General features: G+C 47.1%; 1 long non-coding RNA gene across 1 annotated transcript in view; it reads right to left on the bottom strand.

The window, feature by feature from the left end:
- Nucleotides 1–206: 206 nt before the first annotated feature.
- The window catches only part of LOC118083001 (uncharacterized), a 47865-nt gene continuing 27581 nt past the window's right edge, over nucleotides 207–20490 (bottom strand). Inside the window, exons 4-5 of the long non-coding RNA XR_009557394.1 lie at nucleotides 3053–3314; nucleotides 207–1549 (exon numbers count right to left, since the gene is read on the bottom strand). This is a non-coding gene — a long non-coding RNA (uncharacterized LOC118083001). The remainder of the gene's footprint in view (nucleotides 1550–3052; nucleotides 3315–20490) is intronic.

The raw sequence follows: 20490 nt of genomic DNA on the forward strand, positions 1-20490 counted from the left end.
CAACTTAGCCTTGATTGAGGGAGGGCAGAGCATCACGCCCCAAGGGTTCCTCTTGTTGCTCTCCTCATTACTTCAGCAAGCGTGGGTCCAGCCATTCTCCCTGGTCTTTGCATGCAGGTTCCTCTAGCCCAGGCGTAGGCAAACTCAGCCCCCCCAGATGTTTTGAGACTACAATTCCCATCATCCCTGACCGCTAGCTAGGGATGATGGGAATTGTAGTCCCAAAACATCTGGAGGGCTGAGTTTGCCTATGCCTGCTCTAGCCAGCGCCACATGGAGTTCCGACCTCTCCCCTTTTCTTCTGCAACCCCCCTGCTCCAAGCGCAACTCAAGCCTCGTGTAAAAGGGGGCAGCTTTTTCCGGTGGTGACACCTCCCCAGACCACACCCACTCCCGAGTCACATGCCCTCTTCCCATGCCACACCCCTTACAAACCTTGTGTCACACCCTCCTTCTGGTTGGTTTAGTTTTTTTGGGAAATGTATTTATTTATTTCTCACATCAATACTCCACCTATCCCTCCGAGGAGTTGATGCTGGGGGTAAAGGATTCTCCCTCTCCTCATTTAATCCAAGCAGCAAGTCTGTAAGGCCGAGAAGCAGTGACTGGGTCAAGGTGAGTCTCATGGCCAAGTGGGGATTTGAATCCTGGTCTCCCGGAGTCCTAGTCTGACACTTTCAACCACTGTTCTTCAAACTTGGGTCTCCAGCTATGGTTGGACTACAACTCCCATCATCCCTAGCTAGCAGGGCCAGTGGCCAGGGGATGATGGGAGTTGTAGTCCAATAGCAGCCAGGGACCCAAGTTTGAGGAACACTGCTCTGAACATCACACCAGTCTCTGAACTGTGATAGTACCTATTGCTCGCTTGGCCAAAGGACAGAGAGGGTTCGTGCACGAGTGTGGAAACTAGCCCATTTGTTCAAAGGTAGCATGTGCTTTCACTGTTTTGCCCCAGACCCCACTCATTGCTGGCATGAGACTCCTGAATGCTTTCCCAGGAAGGAATGCGGCCCGCAGAGCTCAGGACTATTGATCTGAAGGGAATCTCAGGCTGAGGACCAGGGATTTTTGTCTCCGGCCATATGAGAAGCATTACGCGGTGCAAAGGCCCTTGAGTGACAGCTCACTCAGAGCGGCCTGTGTGAGTCAGCCCTGAGCTATGCGTTTCTGAGTAGGTCAACTCTGGTTTAGGCAATAAGTTGCAGCTCCCGGAAGGATTGGATTAGAGAAGTTTAAAAGACAGGGCTGCAGATCTGCTCAAACCTTAGAGCCACCCAAGGCCAAACGGGACAGAGCTTCAACACAACAGGGGAGGTCTCCGGCCTTAAAAGGCCAGTTACTCATAAGCGAGCATCTCCGATGGGGCGTCCCAAGAGCAAACGTCTTGGGTGTAACTTATTTCATACCCTTACTGGAATATGATGCTAGCATGCAAATAACATCCGATGGGCAGTCAGCAGAGAGAGGCGATGTCACGTGGTGGCCTTCAACTCGGTCTTCGGTCGGCACCTTATAAAGCACAGAAAGGCATTTCTGTCCGATGGCCCTTTAAGACGGGAAGACAAAAGTGTTAACAAATGAGCTTTTTGTCATTTATTCAGCCTTCTTTTATTGCGCACCTGAAAAAAGACTTAGATAACCAGAAGCCCAGAATGTGGGAAGAGCTACATCAAGGAGTCTCCTTCTTTGGAGGTCTTTAAGCAGAGGCTTGACAGGCATATGTCAAGAATGCTTTGATGGTGTTTCCTACTCGGCAGGGGGTTGGACTGGATGGCCCTTGTGGTCTCTTCCAACTCTACGATTCTATGATTCTATGAAGGAGGCCCCAACATGATACCAACAAGTGTCATGAGAAGTAAGAGGCCATATATTTAAAGCCCCCCTCCAGACTGGCACATTCTGCAGTATTTCTTTGATGCAATAATAGTGCATTTGTGCTGGATTTATACTGGACCATCAACATATCATTCTGCCTTATTAGTTCTTCTGCTATGCTTCCCCAATGTTACCGCGTTATTGCTGTCTGGGGAGGCACTCTTGCACATCAAAAGTGTGACAAAGAAACAAACTGGAGCATTTATGGCAGGGTTGCCATATTCCCCAAAGTGAAAATCTGGACAAAGTTGTTGAGCTCAACTCGCCCTATGTTCAGATTTTCCCAGACATTTTGCCGATTCAGCAAAAATCTGCCCGGATCCCATTTTGCTGAGCAATTCCCCGGGAAAACCCAGATTAGGCAGCCCTAATTTATGGTATAATACAAATGATATTTGCATCTTGCACTTCCTCTGTAGACCTCAGGGCACTGGCGGAGGAAGGGGGGTGTGGTGGGTGCGGCCTGCCCCGGGTGTCATCGCCATACCTGCCAAGTTGCTGTCGGAGAAATAAGGGACCGGGCGGAAGTAGCAGACCGGAAGTAGCGCGGCGGCCATTTTGGAACTGGGCGGAGCATGCTCAGAAGCGACCTTTGTTGCTGCTCTGCCCAGTTCCAAAATGGCTGCAGTGCGACTTTTGGCGCGGTGGCCATTTTGTAACTGGGCAAAGCAGCATCAAAAGTCATTTCTGAGCATGCTCCGCCCAGTTACAAAATGGCGGCAGCGCTACTTCCGGTCTGCTACTTCCGCCCGGTCCCTTATAAACCGGGGGGAAACAAAAAAATCCGTTTTTTCAGCTAGAAACAGCTGGAAAAACGGGGATTTCCCGGGGAATACGGGAGACTTGGCAGCCATGCCCCTGGGACGCTCACCGTAGGTGGTGCTCCCCAGGACGCTTGCCATTTGCGGCTAGCCTTGCCCCTGTGGGTGGCTAGCTCCGCCCTGTGGGTGGCTAGCCCCGCCCCCAGGTGCACAGCATGTGCGTCGCTCTGGGTGCCGGAGCAGCTAGCTCCGCCTCTGCCTCAGGGTGGTTCGCAAAATAGAATTACAATATAAAAAACACAAAATACATAATAAAAACAAGAAAAAGAACAAACCAATAATTCCCCCTCCCACAACACATGTAAAAGGGCACCAGATGCCAATCAACCAAAGGCCTGGTTTTTGCCTGGCACCTTAAGGTGTATAATGAAGAGGCCATGTGAGCTTCCCTGGGGAGAGCATTCCTCAAATGGGAAGCCACTGCAGAAAAGGCTCGTTCTCGTGTTGCGACCCTCTAGACCTCTCATGGAGGAGGCACATGAAGAAGGGCCTCAGAGGTTGATCTCAGTGTCCGGGGAGGTTCATATGGAGAAAGATGGTCTTATAAAAAGTGACAGGATGTCAGCTGGAAGTGATGGGAGGGGCAGTGGTTGGAAACGAAGCAATAGGGCAGCCCTGAAAGATGGGAAAGCACAAACAGTATTAACAAGGGCGTTGTGCACTGGGCTCCTACCGCCACCACAATCTTGAACAATAATTTCTGAACAGCAAACAATATGTGTCACAAAGGTTTCAATGCCTAGAAAAGCAGCAGAAAAGAGTTACAGTGGTACCTCTGGATGCGAATGGGATCCGTTCCGGAGGCCCGTTCGCAACATGAAACGGCTGCATCCTGAGCCCTGCGTCTGCACACACGTGTGACGCAATTCGGTGCTTCTGCGCATGCGCAAAGCGTGATTTAGCGCTTCTGCACATGCGCGCGCACCGAACCCAGAAGTAACCCGTTCCGGGACTTCCGGGTTTGGCATGTCCGTAACCTGAAAAGACGTAACCCGCAGCGGACGTTACATGAGGTATGACTGTACTCTTACTTGCTGAAACTGGATTAAAAAACAACAACAAATTAACCACCAAGTGGGGGCAACTGTACTGTAGCTGGAGCGGTTAATTTGAGAATTTTGCTGATGCTCGTTTAGATGCTGAAGGCAATGCATTAGGAACTGATGGCGCCTGATTATTATCCAATCAGTTCCTGATGCAGTATCCGCGACATCACAAACTCTGCAGGCTACACCTTTGTGCACGTGCGGGTGTGCTTGTGTATGAGAGAGAGAGAGAGAGAGAGAGAGAGAGAGAGAGAGAGAGAGAGAGAGAGAGAGAGAGAGAGAGAGAGAGAGAGAGAGGCAGTGAGCGCCATTCCTTACATTGCCATAAGAGCACCACCCACCCACAGACTAAGGGGAGCCTCAATGTTTGTGGAAAGGGCAAGAGGTTTTTTTTGGGGGGGGGAAGCACAAAGAGACAGGGAGTATGCTCAATGGCCATGGAATTCTGACAAAAAACCCAGGAAAAAGGAGAGGGAACGGAATGGAGTGGCTGAAACCCCTGAATTCCACGCAGCAACATTTTGTTGCAGCCTCCACTTGTTTTAAACTGCCACAGCACACAATTTACCATTTGGTTGGGTGTGTTGTTCAGGGACTTGTTCGACCACCAGGCCGGGAGGAGTGCTTACCTTTTGGAAATGCTCACCATCGACTACATTAAAAGGGTGGCGGTGGGCTGTTTTGCACTCACTGTTGTTTCTGGTTGATAAAAAAAAGTATGGAAGCAATAAGCCCTTTAACTCCAGAACGTAAGAAGAGGCTGCTGGATCAGGCCAATGGCCCATCTAGCCCAGCATCCCGTTCTCACAGGGACCAACCAGATTCCTGTGGGAAGCTTTTCGGCATAATTTGAACACAGGAGCACTCTCGCCTCCTGCGGATTCCAGCAACTGGTATTCAGAAGCATTGCTGCCCCAACGGTGGCCTCCAACTTCTCCTGTTCTATCCTGTGCAACGTTCCTTCGACCGACCGTTTCATGCCTGACATATACATACCTCCCAAGTGCCCTGGGGAAAAAGGACATCCCATTTTTCTGCGTGAGATTGCGGCAACCATATTGGGGTGCTGAGATCTTGCGTGCTGTCACCCTGAGAAAAGCACGTTTGGGGCGCCTCACAGGATCTCGCCCCCCAAAAGCACTTTTTCTGAGTTGAGGGTGTGGAGCGGGTCACATGACTCACATGGGAATGCGTCCTCGAAAAGTTGGATGGTATGCTCAACATCCTCAACATCGCCCTGGTCATGTCTCACCTTTTCCTTGCAGAGGTGATGAAGGCAGCAGAGAGGGTTCCAGTTCATTTGGCAGAATGTTGGGGAATGTATGGTGACTACATGTCCCATCATGCCCTTGGTGGGAATGGATGGAATTAAGAGTCCCGCTCGCACTAAGGCATCCTGGGAGATGCAGTCCTCCCTTCCACGCTCTCCCAGGCAGGAAACTGATACTCCTCCTACCACTGCCCTTACCTTCCAAGTCCCGGACTGCAGAATCCGGGACCGGCAGCCGTGTGACACCGGAAGTTGCGTTGATGTAACTTCCGGTGTTGCTTTGCCCTTCTATGGGCACCAAAAATGGCCACCGCCGGCTTCGAAAGTCGCTTGTACGCATGTCAGGAAGTGCATCGACGCAACTTCCGGTGTCGCTCCACCCATCTATGGGCACCAAAAATGGCCACCACCGACACCAGAAGTCGCGTCTATGCACTTCCGGACATGCATAAATGCGACTTTTGAAGCCAGCGGCAGCCATTTTTGGTGCCCATAGAAGGGCAAATCGGGGGGAAAAATGGCTGCCGGCAGGAGAAAATAACGGAGAAAAATGGGAGACGAAGTGATATGGGGGACCACCGGGAAAAGATAAGTAAAAATGGGGGTTTCCCGGGGAAAACAGGGTACTTGGCAGCTATGCCACTGCCTTCACTGCCTCCCCATTCTCATGTCATTCTCAGAAAGATATATCTACCTCTCAATCATAAAACCCTCCAGGCGGTGTACACGGTACAATTATTGACATAGAAGCAGCCAAAATCCACAAAGCCATTAGACAGCAAGGAATGCCGACATGCAAGATAACCAGCTAAGAAGCACAGATTAGAATCCGAGGAAAGAGATTGCTTGATAAGCTCTACGGCATGTTAATTTGCTAATAAAGCTACATGGATTTGCATACAAATAAATAAACTGTCCAATTTTATGTCTGGATGGGCTTGCTGAAATAAAAAGGCTTTTGGTAGACGTCCAAAAACAATCTAGGAAAGGCACCTGCCTAGGGAGGTGAAATTGATGAAAGAGGTGGCAGTTTTCCAGTGGGTGCACTTTGGAGAAGCAACCATCCCTCAGATGTGCACCCTCGCAGCCAGTGAAGGGTGGTCCATGAGGATGAGCAAGGTGCCGCCCCACCAACCCCAGTCAGTCCTGAACCAATCCAGGGGTTGGCGCTGTCAGTTTTCAATTAGCAATAATTGTGCAGGGGCGGACTTGGGTGCCCTGAACAAGGCCAAAACCTGGCACCCCCAAGTGGAGCTTCTCAATTATGGACCTTCTCAATTTTGTGCACCCTCGACATGGCACCCCGTGCGGGGGAACCACCTGCGGCGCCCTACACCCAGTGCTGAATGGCACCTTTGATTAACCTTGTTGACTATGATTCTGTGCAGAATCTTTAGCCTCATGTGTTGCCATTGTAGAACTCAGAAGAGAAGAGGAGGAGGGCATGTGAAAAGGAGTCTTGGTAGACCACAAACTTGACATGAGTCAACAGTGTGATGCAGCAGCTTAAAAAGCCAATGCAATTATGGGCTGCACCAATAGGAGTATAGCGTCTAGATCAAGGGAAGTAATAGTACCACTGTATTCTGCTCTGGTCAGACCTCACTTGGAGTACTGTGTCCAGTTTGGGGCACCGCAGTTCAAGAAGGATACTGACAAGCTGGAATGTGTCCAGAAGAGGGCAACCAAAATGGTCAAAGGCCTGGAAACGATGCCTTATGAGGAACGGCTTAGGGAACTGGATATGTTTAGCCTGGAGAATAGAAGGTTAAGGGGTGATATGATAGCCATGTTCAAATATATAAAAGGATGTCATATAGAGGAGGGAGAAAGATTGTTTTCTGCTGCTCCAGAGAAGCAGACACGGAGCAATGGATTCAAGCTACAAGAAAGAAGATTGCACCTAAACATTAGGAAGAACTTCCTGCCAATAAGAACTGTTAGACAGTGGAATTTTCTGCCAAGGAGTGTGGTGGAGTTTCCTTCTTTGGAGGTCTTTAAGCAGAGGCTTGACAGCCATCTGTCAAGAATGCTTTGATGGTGTTTCCTGCTTGGCAGGGGGTTGGACTGGATGGCCCTTGTGGTCTCTTCCAACTCTATGATTCTATGATTCTATGAAATTTAGACCGAGCAGGTGTCACCTGTAATTGGCTCTGGCGCCACCTACTGTTGACCTCCCTGCTTTTCACCCCACCAGTTCCAACAGGCAGCAGGCAACCTATTCTGCAAGCCCCTGTTTTGGAGGGTAGGGGATGCACGATTCCTCCTTACTTTCTCAGCCTACTTCACATACTGATTATTGCATTAGACCAGTGGGTCCCAAACATTTTTGGGCCACGGCCCCCTTGATTCCACAAACTCATCCCCAGTGCCCGCTACCAACCCCACCCTATAAAAAAACCATTATTTAGAATGGCAGTTTGCATGACCCACTAAGGAAGATAACTGCACGATAAAATTCAAAACAGTGACAATCGATTGCACAAAATAAAAAAATTCCTTCCAGTAGCACCTTAGAGCCTTAGAGACCAACTATGTTTGTCATTGGTATGAGCTTTCGTGTATTGTGCATGCACACGAAAGCTCATACCAATGACAAACTTAGTTGGTCTCTAAGGTGCTACTGGAAGGAATTTTTTTATTTTGTTTTGACTACGTCAGACCAACATGGCTACCTACCTGTAACTAGAACAATCAATTGCACGTTGACTCAAATTCCAATGAAAAACATTTAGTTTAATTAATTCAACAAAATTGATGTCCTCAATCTAGTCCTATCAGCTTTTCAAAGTCCAGCAGCACCTTGCCAGCACCTTGCCTCTTAGTCACCTCTAGATAATGCCACTGCTCTCCAGGGGGTAGCACCGCCCACTAGCTCAGTCGGTAGAGCATGAGACTCTTAATTCAGGGCTGTGGGTTCGAGCCCCATGTTGGGTGAAAGAGTCCTGCTTTGCATGGGGTTGGACTAGATCAGACACGACCAACTCCAAAGAGACTGTAATCTACTCACATTATAAAAATACTGGCTGTGATTTACCCATTGTTATTGACAGGTGAACTTGTTAAGCTTTTTTTTAGGGGAGCCAAAGCTTTCTTTTTTTGGGGGGGGGAAATCACTAAGCATCTCACAATCTACCACGATCTATCATAGATGATCTACCGGTAGATCACGATCTACCTGTTGGACATGCCTGGACCAGATGACCCTTGTGGCTGCTTCCAACTCTTCTATGATTCAAAACACTTCCTTAATATTTTTCCTTTGGGACAGTATTTCTGCCTCTTTAAGCTATGCGGAGGGGTGAATCAGTTCAGTTCAGTGCCTGTGGGTGGAAGACCTAAACTAGGACAAGTTAGTCAGCAAATGTTCAGATTATTTAAAGAGATGCTTCCCGTAAGGCAGGAAATGATATACAGTGTCCATAGGGGGTGCTTCCCAATTCATGGAATGCTTGAAATGTGACAGGCCAGAAAGAGAGAAAGGTTTTCAGATCTGGGGAGCATTTGTTTCCACTTAGGATTTAGCACTGGCTCCTGTGGTATCTTGAGATGCTATCTGCACACAAAGCCACAATATCCATTGTGTGTTAAATAAAATAGTTTAATCCGAAATCAAGCTGGATTTGAGTTTGTCGGTGCCTCTCGTAACTTCTCTTACAGCACAGATGTCTGCAAATTGGTTTTTAAATGGCAAACTAATATTAGAATTGGAGGTGTCTGACCTGCAGGAGGAAACTTTGCAAAGTGAAATGCAAACTGAACTGAATTTCTCCTCCATCCCTGGTGAAGACTGCTGTACAGATGTCCGTGGCTGCAGGGGAGGGGAGGTCAAAGACCCATAGCTATTTCTGCACCAGGGTCTCAATCATCAAGAAAGGAGGTGACTCTGTCCCTGAGGATAGGCTCCCAGGGTCATTCTGGAGAAGGCGCTCCGGAGAAACAAAGAGGAGTAGCTGGTCTGTATGCTCCAAAGCTAAGCATTTAGGAGCACAGAAAACACAAGGTGCTTCGGTTTCAAGAGAACGGTGTGCAAGTTTTAAGCAGAGGTTGGATGGCCAATGGGTCATAGATGCTTTAGTTGAGATTCCTGCATTGCCTGGGGTTGAACTAGGTGACCCTTGGGGTCCCTTCCAACTCTACAATTCTGTGATTCTAAGTTCTGTTACAGACAGTGGAACATAACTTAAGTCGCTTCAAAAGAATATACGGGGTCATTCCAAATCATTTGCTCGTGCCCATGCACAAAGAACGGTAGATCTAGCTGAAAGGCAACAGGTGGGAAATTTGCATTGATCGCTGCAATGCATCCCTAATTATTATAATTTTTGATATATGATTGCATAATCTTAGGAGGGGGGGAATTGTGAGGAGGGTGTGTGGCTGTGGGAGGCATGGCTGTGATTATTTGAATGCCTTGACTTGAGCTAAACCTTTGGTTCATCTAGTTCATAGACTCGTAGAGTTGTGGAGTTGGAAGGAACCACAAACGCCATCTGGCCAACCGCCCTGCAAGGCAGGAATCTTTTGCCCAATGTGGGGCTCAAACCCACAACCTTGAGATTAAGTGTCTCATGCTCTACCTGACTGAGCTATCCCAACAGTGGTCCCTGGGCATCTCAGACTGAAGTGTTTCCCAGCTCAGCTGGAGATCTTCAGGTGTGAACCTGGCGCTTTCTGTATTCGAAGTATGGGCTCCAGGCCTTAGCTGCCGCACAGCACCCAAGCATAGCTGCCAAGTTATCCCTTTTTTACAGGGATTTTCCCTTATGCTGAATAGGCTTCCTCGCGAGAAAAGGGAAAACTTGGCAGCTATGCACCCAAGTGACACTTGATTCTTTACATGAACTCTCTATTACAGGGATGTCCAACAGGTCGATCGCGATCTACTGGTCGATCCCTGGTTTTGGTAGATTGTGGGCTCCTTTTCCTTAGCGGTTGCAAAAGAGCACCCAGCTCCAGCCCCTCGCCTTGGTCCCTTAAATGTACTCGGAGTCGAGAGTGAATTTCATGCTCTTTATTCAGCTCATAGTCATCAAGGAGAAGAGGAGAAGAAGAATGGCTCTTTTCCCAAAACCATCTGCTTATATACATTATTTACACAATGGGCCTTGCGTGATTGGCTACTTCAGGGCTACACCTGTGGGCCAATTATATTGTGGATTGACTTTTGCCTGCAGCCTGATTGGCTGCTCCTACAGGCCAATCAGGTAGCAGATTCGCTTCTGCCAGCCGCCTCATTGGCTGCTCCAGCAGGCCAATCAGGTTGCGGATTCACTTCCACCTGGAGTTGGATTGGGTAGCTCCCGCTGATTCTGAATCCTATTGTTCTAGGATTCAGCTCAGTACATAACAGTCCCCATTCGCGCATGATCGCTAGAATGGCAGGCGGAGTTTTCTCTGTGAGGCTGACTGTTTCCTTATTGATCTTTTGGTGAGCGACTTTTCCCATTTCCTCCCTAAAAGCAGCTCAACAAAAACGGGATTTCCCTCCCTATAAAAAGCTCAACAACTTTAACCTGAAAATGCCCCCCCCAAAGGGATAGATCACTGCCAGTTTTTAATTCTGTGAGTAGATCGCAGTCTCTTGGGAGTTGGACGTCCCTGATCTAGTAAACCAAATCCCCTCTCCCCTTACAAGTGAAATGCTGTACAAAGTTGTTTAAAATGTGGTAGAACTGCTAGTAATATTTTGCAGTTGGTGTGTGTGTGGTGAGGCAAAGAGATTTCCCTTTACGGCATGAAAGACAAAGACAAAGGCTTATCAAAATATTTGTAGACCAGACAATCATTCCCAAACTTTAAAAACCCCCACAAAAGCATCCATTTCCACAAAGAGCCAAGCATCAGTTTGAAGCATGTTTTCTGTGGGTTGAGGAAAAATGAATTGCAACTGCAAGCTGACAGATATATTTCCAAGATGCTGCTACAGAGGACTGAGTTATTATCTGCATGAGCCACCAAATTTAGACAGGGCACTTCATGATGTGTAGAAGTTAATGAAGTCAAATGCCGATCTTGTGAGTTTGAGAGCGGATGTTTTCCATGCAAAAGGATCTTTTCTGGCTCCATGATCTTCCGCGGGTGCATGATCGATCTGCCAGAACAACGCAATTGCCGTGTTTAGCATAATCCCAGATACCACTGTGAGAGGGTTCATGAACTGCTCACAGTTGCCAGCTGAGATTAAACCAGCTCACAGCCATCTGTGGAAGGCCTGGGAGTGGATTTGCACAACTTGGCTCACAACTTTGACAATGCCTTGTTCCGTGTTCGAAAGCTCTGGCAGCTAACATGGCATTAGGGAAGAAATGGATTACGGTGGTTGGGCACCATGACAAAGTTCCCCTCTTCCGCCCCACCCAAAGTGATGCATGATTTTTTTTTTTAAAAAAAAGAGTATCAAGGTAAAATTTGTTTTATTTTACTGTATGTATTTAAGAACATAACATAATGAGCCCTGCTGGATCAGGACCAAGGCCCATCTTGTCCGGCGTCCTCTTCTCCAGCCACATGCCTATGGGAAGCCCGCAAGACAGAATTGTCAAGTTGGAAGGGACCCGGAGGGTCATTTAGTCCAACCCCCTGCAGCGACAGCAAGCAGGTGCTGAGAGCCGGCACAGAAGTACAACTCATTGGGAAGAGAGATGAATGCTTAAACCACTCTGGTGGTTTAAAGTGGTACAATACCGCTTGGTGGGGCATATGTTTCCTCCTACTCTCCACAGTGAAGACTCAGTTTGAAGTTGGCTTATTTCCACTCTGCAGAGCTAAGACTAAATGCTAGCCCAGGTCTAGGCAATACAGCAAACTGTGGTCAGTCCAAAATGGAAGCAAATGTCTCCTTGCGGCCATGGCGGAAAGAAGGGGTGTTGTGTAAGCTCGGTGTTTATTGTGGTAGGGACGTGCATGGCGCTGTGGTCTAAACCACTGAGCCTCTTGGGCTTGCCGGTCGGAAGGTCGGCAGTTCGAATCCCCACAACGGGGTGAGCCCCCGTTGTTCTGTCCCAGCTCCTGCCAACCTAGCAGCTCGAAAGCACGCCAGTGCAAATAGATAAATAGGTACCACTGTGGCAGGAAGGTAAACGGCGTTTCAGTGTGCTCTGGTTTCCGTCATGGTGTCCTGTTGTGCCAGAAGCAGTTTAGTACTGCTGGCCACATGACCTGGAAAGCTGTCTGCGGACAAACGCCGGCTCCCTCGGCCTGAAAGTGAGATGAGCGCCACAACGCCATAGTCGCCTTTGACTGGACTTAACCATCCAGGGGTCCTTTACCTTTGTAATGGTGCCTCCTTATAACGTTCAACCATGGCTTAGCGGTATGTGTGAAGGCAGTCATGATCTCTCGGTCTAAACTTCTTTACAGAGTTGTTGTTGTTCCGAGCTCTTTCGTTGTAGGACTTTTCTGCCTCGGTGTTTCCTTGATCTCTTATCGGAGTGGACCGGATCAGTAAAAATAGTCATTTGAGCTGAATAAGAGTCGCCTGCTGCTGCTGGGAAAACGAACCGCCAAAGCGCTTGGAGGGTGTTGCGAATGTCAAGCATCTCCCTTCGCAGCGCTAAATTCTAGTCCAGTGGTATTTGGCACGTGCGAAACAGCAAAACTGCGAAAAGAGGAGCTCGTTCCCTTGAGTGCCTTATTTAGTTCATCTCGGGTAATAAGGAATGCAGTGAAAGGCAGCAGCGAGGGAGGTGTTGAGCTGGTGGTCTTGGAAGAGGTTTACACACAAACAGGGAAAGAACAACAGCTGTAGTTGCTGCAATGTTTTATTACCACTGACCCCAAATTACTATTACCCAGTGATGCAGAAGAGGGCCGAGAAGCTGGATTTGAGGGCCAGGGAGGAAATGGAGCACAACAGAGGAGGGGAATGACCTAGAGACGAAGCTAATTGAGGCAGAAAACCAAATCCTCCCCCCATTGCAACATGCTAACAGCAATAAATTAATTCTGTGGCAGTTTTACTGGCACCCAGGGGCGGATCTACGATAAAACTGATGAAGCTTGAGCTTAAGGCCCCCCACCGTTACAATGTAAAATTTAATTTGCATTAAAAAGCAAATATTTGGGACAATAACCTCATGCACACATTGGGTGCCTGCGCTTTATATTGGCACATAGGTAAAGGTAAAGGGACCCCTGACCATTAGATCCAGTTGTGACCGACTCTGGGGTTGCGGTGCTCATCTTGCATGGTATACAAATTTAATAAATAAAAATAAATAAATGCAATCCCCAGCACCTACAAACCTATAGCAATGTATTTTAGGAGATCCCATCAGATGTCAAGGAAATAAGCAGCTATCCCATTTTTAAAAGACACCTGAAGGCAGCCCTGTTTAGGGAAGTTTTAAATATTTAATGCTGTACTGTTTTTAACACTCGATGGGGAGCTGCCCAGAGTGGCTGGGGAAACTCAGCCAGATGGGCGGGGTATAAATATATTATTATTATTATTATTATTATTATTATTATTATTATTATTATTATTAATGCAAATGAATTTTCAAGTTTGCTTTACACACACACACACACACACACACACACACACACACAACCTGTTTTGAAGGTGTAGAGCTGAAATTAAGATAATAATAATAATAATAATAATAATAATAATAATAATGCTTTTTATGGGGGGATGCAGGGGTAAGCATACCCCTAAACATTTTGTGAATCTTTGTACTTTTGTCCATTTACTGTATTTATTTTCCCTGATTTGAACTAAAAAATGGTGATTTTCTTAAGTTAAAATGAGAATACCCCTAAGATTTTTTAATAGAAATAGCACTAACAACAACAACAACAACAACAACAACAACAACAACAACAACATTTGTACCCCACATATGATTGAGAAAAACAGAGAAACCAAAACTACCAGATTCAGCTATACCTAAATCTCCCTGCTAAGAGAATTGCAGGTAGAATAATGGAAAAGACTTGTGCCTATGAGCCCAGATAGTCACTGCCAGGAAAGAGCAATGCTAGTATCAGCACATGCTGGTACCCTTGGGCAGTTGTCAGGACCCAGCTCCCTGGTGGGCTCACCTCAGATGCCTGTCCTGGTGTCATGAACATGTTGGATGCAGAGGAATGGTGGCAGGAACCGGCTGGGGGACACCATGAGAAGAAGAAAACTCAGAGCCTGGGGAGCGGTGGTGGGATGACGACGAGTGGTTAGCGGAAGAAGGTGTTGGAACCTGAAGAGGTAACAGGGCTTAGTGAGCTGGGAGAGTCAGTGGCAGAAGGAAGTCCAGAATCAGAGGCAGAATCTGAAGCAGGCGAGGGGGAGGATGGAGGCAGAGATGAGTCTGGCTGGTGATGAAGCCAGGATGTCTCCCCCTCCTGATGCAACAAGCTCTCCTCCTCCCTGGTCTCCCAGAACCAGAAGAGGGCCGAAACGGGCAGAGCAGAGGCAGACTGCATGCAGGTACAGTCTCTGATCGCTAGGGGGAAAGTCCTGGAGGGGAGGGGACTTTGATGGCTGCGGAGAGGCAAGGACTTTCAATCCTGGCAACTGATTCATGGGCCCAGACCTACTCAGCTAAGTCTGTGAAAACGGTGCTTTTGCAAATAAAGAGCCTCTTGGGCTTGCGGATCAGAAGGTCGGCGGTTCGAATCCCCATGATGGGGTAAGCTCCCGTTGCTCTGTCCCAGCTCCTGCCAACCTAGCAGTTCGGAAGCACACCAGATCAAGTAGATAAATAGGTACCGTTGTGGCAGGAAGGTAAATGGCGTTTCCATGCGCTCTGGTTTCTGTCACGGTGTCCCGTTGCGCCAGAAGCGGTTTAGTCATGCTGGCCACATGGCCCGGAAAGCTGTCTGTGGACAAACACTGGCTCCCTTGGCCTGAAAGTGAGATGAGCGCCACAACCCCATAGTCACCTTTGACTGGACTTAACCGTCCAGGGGTCCTTTACCTTTACCTATACCTAGGCTGACACTCAGCCAAGTCTGTGAAGACTGTGTTTTTGCAAATAAAGATTTAACTGGAAGCCGCCCAGAGTGGCTGGGGGAACCCGGCCAGATGGGCGGGGTATAAATAATAAATTATTATTAATTATTATAACTCCAACTTTGAAAGATATGACTTTCTGCGGGCTCGCTCTTTGACACCTGGCCTCTTTTATTTAGTGCTCTGATTAGAGTTGGCCAGCCTTCCCAAATGTGGGAAATTTAAGTGGCTACATCTTCTTGCCATCCATCAGAATTCAGTAAGCCTAGTGGTGCCTGCCAACATAGACCTGTTCCACCAGAAGGGCCTTTGCTGAGGGCTTTCTCAAACATGGAGCCAGGTCTCATGAGAGACGGACAAGTCATAAGAGGCATCTTCACATGGTTCTGGGATCTGACAGTGGCTTTCAAAATGCCTTCTTGAACCCTGCTGTTATTAAGCTCTGACCGCAAAGTACGTCCTCCTCGAAGGCTACAAATGTTTAGCAGAAGGAGTTTATATGCTGTACAAGACACAGCTGTGCTCTCGAGCTGGCACGTAAGAATCTCTCCAGCTGTTAACCCTGAACTTCAACCTGGGGGGCAAGGAACATAAAAATAGGATTATTATTTTTTGTTTCCACGTCCTTCGTTTTACTACATCAACATGCCGCTTGTGGCCAATTTTATTTTTTTAAAATGCCTTTTTAGCAACCTTGAGTAATATAAGGGAAACAGAATAGCTCAATGTCATAAGGAAGACTTGGCTTGGGAAATGTTTATCTGTCTTCCGGAGCCAAAATCAGGGCATTCTTTTGTCTGATTTGTGATGCCAAACAAGGGACAGACAAATCTGTCAATTTGGGTTTCTCTCTGTTTCTCATTTGTTTTTACTATCTCAAGTTCAATTTGCCCCCTTTTCTCTATATTAAATTATTTTATTTTTTTTAGAAGTCTGCATGGAAACCACACACTTTTTATGCAGCTTTTTCAATTATACACATTTCGGCAAGGATTTCCCCCTTGATATAATGCATGTTTGTACGTTATTTTCACTAAAATATGCGTTCCTGTGCACACTTCCTTCTAACACCTACCACATTTATTTCGTGTATGCAATTTTTGGCTGGAGAAGTGCATTGCAAAATTCAGGAGTGTGAATTCTGAAGGCTAACTGTGCTTTGGTTTGTATATCGGTGCAGGAAGTGCCAATTTGACAATGTGAACTGGATAAATTTCACAGTCCTCATAAAAAAGAAGAAGTCAGCTTTGAAGAACCCTTTTACAGTCTAAACCGATGCTCCTGTTCAGCTAAGCACAAGAGCCTTGCATTAGAAGCCTTCCCTTCTCTCCTCTGTGGCCCCCTTCATGCCCTCAAAATAAGCTCGGGGGGGGGAGACACGGACTGCTTTGGATAGAACCCAGGGGTTCTTGCAGTAGTGGGGAGTCTGTGGCAGAGGAATCCCTCCCCCCACTTCTAAAACCCTGCCAGGTTTGTCAATGGGAGCTCCCCTCCCCACAATGCTAGTTGCCAGGTGGAATCGGAGAGGAGTTGTTTTTCCCCACAGTAACCCAGTTTAATAGAGCAAAAATAGAGCAACATAGCAACGTAAGTGAATTGTTTGCTGCGCAACTGTGAATTTATCAGCCCTTTTGCCCATACATGCTCAAGATGCACCCTGGGATTGTAAGGCCTCCAGATCGCGGAACCTCTACAGGTAGCTGTGAGATCGCAGTCATGCCATCACATTTGCCTGCAGAGATTTCTCAGTCTGTGACTTGGATCCAAGCTTGCGAGGTCACGAGGCCAGTCCTATTCATACATCATCATCATCCTCATCCTCATCATCCTCATCATCACCATCATCATTTATTTATTTATAGCCCGCCCCTCTGGCTGGGATTCCCCAGCCACCCCAACAGAATATTAAAAACACAATAAAATATCAAACATTAAAAACTTCCCTCAACAGGGCTTCCTTCAGATGTCTTCTAAAAGCCAGATAGTTGTATATTTCCTTGACATCTGATGGGAGGGTGGGCGCCACCATCAAGAAGGCCCTCTGCCCGGTTCCCTGTAACCTCATTTCTCACAGTGAGGGAACCGCCAGAAGGCCCTCAGAGCTGGACCTCAGTGTCCAGGCTGAATGGTGGGGGTGGAGACGCTCCTTCAGGTATACTGCGCTGAGGCCATTTAGGGCTTTAAAGGTCAGCACCAACACTTTGTATTGTGCTTGGAAACGTACTGGGAGCCAATCAGGACCGGTATTATGTGGTCCTGGCAACCACTCCCAGTCACCAGTCTAGCTGCCGCATTCTGGATTAATTGCAGTTTCCAGGTCACCTTCAAAGGTAGCCCCACGTAGAGCGCATTGCAGTAGTCCAAGTGGGAGATAACTAGAGCATGCACCACTCTGGAGAGACAGTCCGTGGGCAGACTCGTGTTTTCCAACGTATTTCTTATCAATAAAAAAATCCGAGAGCAATTTTTTTTTGTTCTGAAAGTGTGGCCTGGAGTAAAAAAAATATTCGAGAATACCACTGTATTATAAATGGGATATTTATGCATTGACAGTGAACAGGCTGTTTTCACGATGCTAACTCGGAGACTTATCTCCTGCGGGAGCTGCAGGGAACAGCCCCCCCCCTTGAAAAAGGAAAAACCCATTGAAAACGAACAGGGGCCTATTTGTGCGGCTGACTATTAGTTCACAATATCTTCCACAATGGCTATTCGGCAACAGCTGGCCCACGTCTCCTCTGGACAAAGCCTTGGTGGGGCTGGGGACCCCCTACGGATGAACCGTAACCGTTGCCCGGGCAACGGTTAACCAGCACGTGTTCCATTGTTCCCAACTGTTTTCCCCAGGATATTTACAGGTGGCAGGGGATCTCCCTTCCGAAAGAGGGGTCGCAACCTTGCGAACTTTCAGATGTTTCAACAAATTGGGGGACAAAAAAAGCATTTCCCCCCTTTTCAAGTGGATTAAGTAAATCTGATTAGAGATCATTTGGGAGACAGATGCAAGCCACAGCATGAGCTCTTTCGCTTGCTTTTAAAAATTTATTATAAAAAAAAGTATTCAGCGCAATTTGCCAGGACGCTCTCATCAAATGGTGTGTGTGTGTGTGTGTGTGTGTGTGTGTGTGTGTGTGTGTGTGTGTGTAGGATAATAGGACTGTACAGTTGGAAGGGACAGATAATAGGATTGTACAGTTGGAAGGGACACCAAGGGTCGTCTAGTTCAACCCCCTGCAACACACAAGATTAGGATAGTTCGGGTCAAGAGGCTTTCTCAACAGAACTGAACTTCTGGGCAAACTTGATATCCAGAATTTGATATATGAACATTGCAATCTCGTTCATGTCTACTCAGGAGAATCACTCGCAGGTAGGATTGCAGCTGTAGGCTGTGAACGTTTCTGTTGAGATCACGCAAGTCTTCTGATTCAAATGCATTCCCCCTTTGATAGAATACCACTTTCTTTTCTATCGTTTTCCAGTTGTTTCCAGATTCCTAACTGCCTTTCGGCTTAAACTTTCAAGGCATCTCTCTGAGCAGTACAGAAGGGCAGGGGGAAGCTTCACAACACAATTCACATTAAAAAGCAAGCCTTCCAATCACAAAAAGCAGTAGTCAAAGCAATAAGAAACCCGTAAATTTAAAAAGCAGCAATAAAGGCTGAAACCAGAAAGGGCAAAATTAAAATGAACCTTTAAAGGCCTAGGAGAGGGGGAGGAGGAGTCTTTACATGATGCCAAAAGGAAAACAAGCCAAATGTCCTTGGAACAAGTAGTGCACAACTCAAGGGTGCCACCACTGAAAAGGCCCTGTCTTTGATTGTCAACCACTGTACCTCTGAAGGTGGGGGGCCTTGTATGGCAGGCCAGGCATCAGTACTAAGCAAAGTTGTGCAAATGCCAGGGCCCACAAGCCCCAGAGGACCCACTGTGGCTGACACTAGCACCCCACGGTTCTTCCTTTTGTCAACAAAACATTTCTTAGGAGATTGAATCTGGTACTTATATGCAAAGTGTGCTACAAAGCTATGGCTTCCCCCCGAGTCGATAAAGATAGCAAAAGCTGGGTGTATTTTACTTCTTCTTCTTTAAACCCAATAGAAAAAAAGAAGGCAAATTTAAAACGTTGTCACTGCTTGATGGAAACAGCCAAGAATCTCTCCTTCTGATAGCAAATGCAGGGGGTGAGTGCCCACAGGAATGGCGCCAAAGAAGCCCACCGAGAAACAGGAGGGAGGTATTGGTACTCTGCAGGTGCGGGGGGTGGGGGGCAGGCATCCTAAGCCTTGCAAAGTACAAAGCAAACTAAAAATCTACCCCCCACAATGGCCCGATGGGGACTGAGTGTGCCCAGTAGCTAAGGAATGTCGGGCATTGGTTGGAAAAGAGAAATAGGAAGGGAGGGGGCAGCCCGTTTGGAAACTTCGTTGCCCCAAAATCAAGCAGTGAGGGCTGTTTGTTGCTGTCATATTTCTTTCTGGGAAAGTTGCACTCTTATTCTACAGGAATCGAAGAGAGGAAGCAGAGCAACAGGAGAAAAATCCATAGAGTAATGGAATGAGCCTAGCACTCCCTCTTCTGTCTGTTCGCGGCAATTCACTGACACTCGCATTGAATTGGTTTTAATTCTACTGTTGTTTAGAACAGGGGTTCCCAACAAAATTTTCTCGAGGACCCCTCATCGAGCCGCTATTGTGACAAGGACCCCCATTAATTCCTAATCCTAAAATTAAAAAGCCAAATTAAGAGTCTTTTTATATTTTATATTTATACGTTTTTACAGTTACAACAGAGTACTCCATCAGTATACAGTTAGTTTTAATTTTCAGTTCTTAATGAGATGAGTTAAATCTGTCCTTTGAATCCATTATTTCTGAAATATTAGGTTCCAAACTTGAAACTTTCACTCTGAAATCCGACCGCATGTCGAGCCGATTCCTATATTTGTTTTTCATGAAACACATGGAAGAAAATGCTTGCTTTGTTTACAAACACTACTGTTTTGCAAAGAGGCAGTGCGCGTCAGGGAGGAGGGAGGGGAATGGAGAAGACAGGGTACCTGCGCAGTAGCGTACAAATGGAGCCGACGCGCGCAAAGCATCTTGGGGAGGTGAGCGTTAGTAGAATGCGCGCGCTGCCTCTTTGCAAAACAGACTCTGTGCTAGACTCTGCTCATGCAGGAAGCGGCCAAAACAAAAAATCTGTTTTCATATGAAATATATTTAATATATTTTTTATTCTAATAACATCTTGCGGACCCCTCTGCCATAGCTCGGGATCTTATTTTCATAAGGCCATTTTGTTGTTTTAGTTGGTTAGGTGTCACTCTTGGGGTCATAGGGACATTCTAATGGTTGTTCTCAGAGCTCTTTAACCCGCCCGCCCCGCCCCCGATTTATGCTGGAGTTCTTAATTTTAAATTATTAATTTTTGATTCTGCAATTTTTTGCATATTGTACATTTGCTATATTCTACACTCCGATATATTCAATGAAGAGTGGGCTATACATACTATATTAT

The sequence above is a fragment of the Zootoca vivipara genome, chromosome 3 (assembly GCF_963506605.1).
Source record: "Zootoca vivipara chromosome 3, rZooViv1.1, whole genome shotgun sequence".
Taxonomy (NCBI): domain Eukaryota; kingdom Metazoa; phylum Chordata; class Lepidosauria; order Squamata; family Lacertidae; genus Zootoca; species Zootoca vivipara.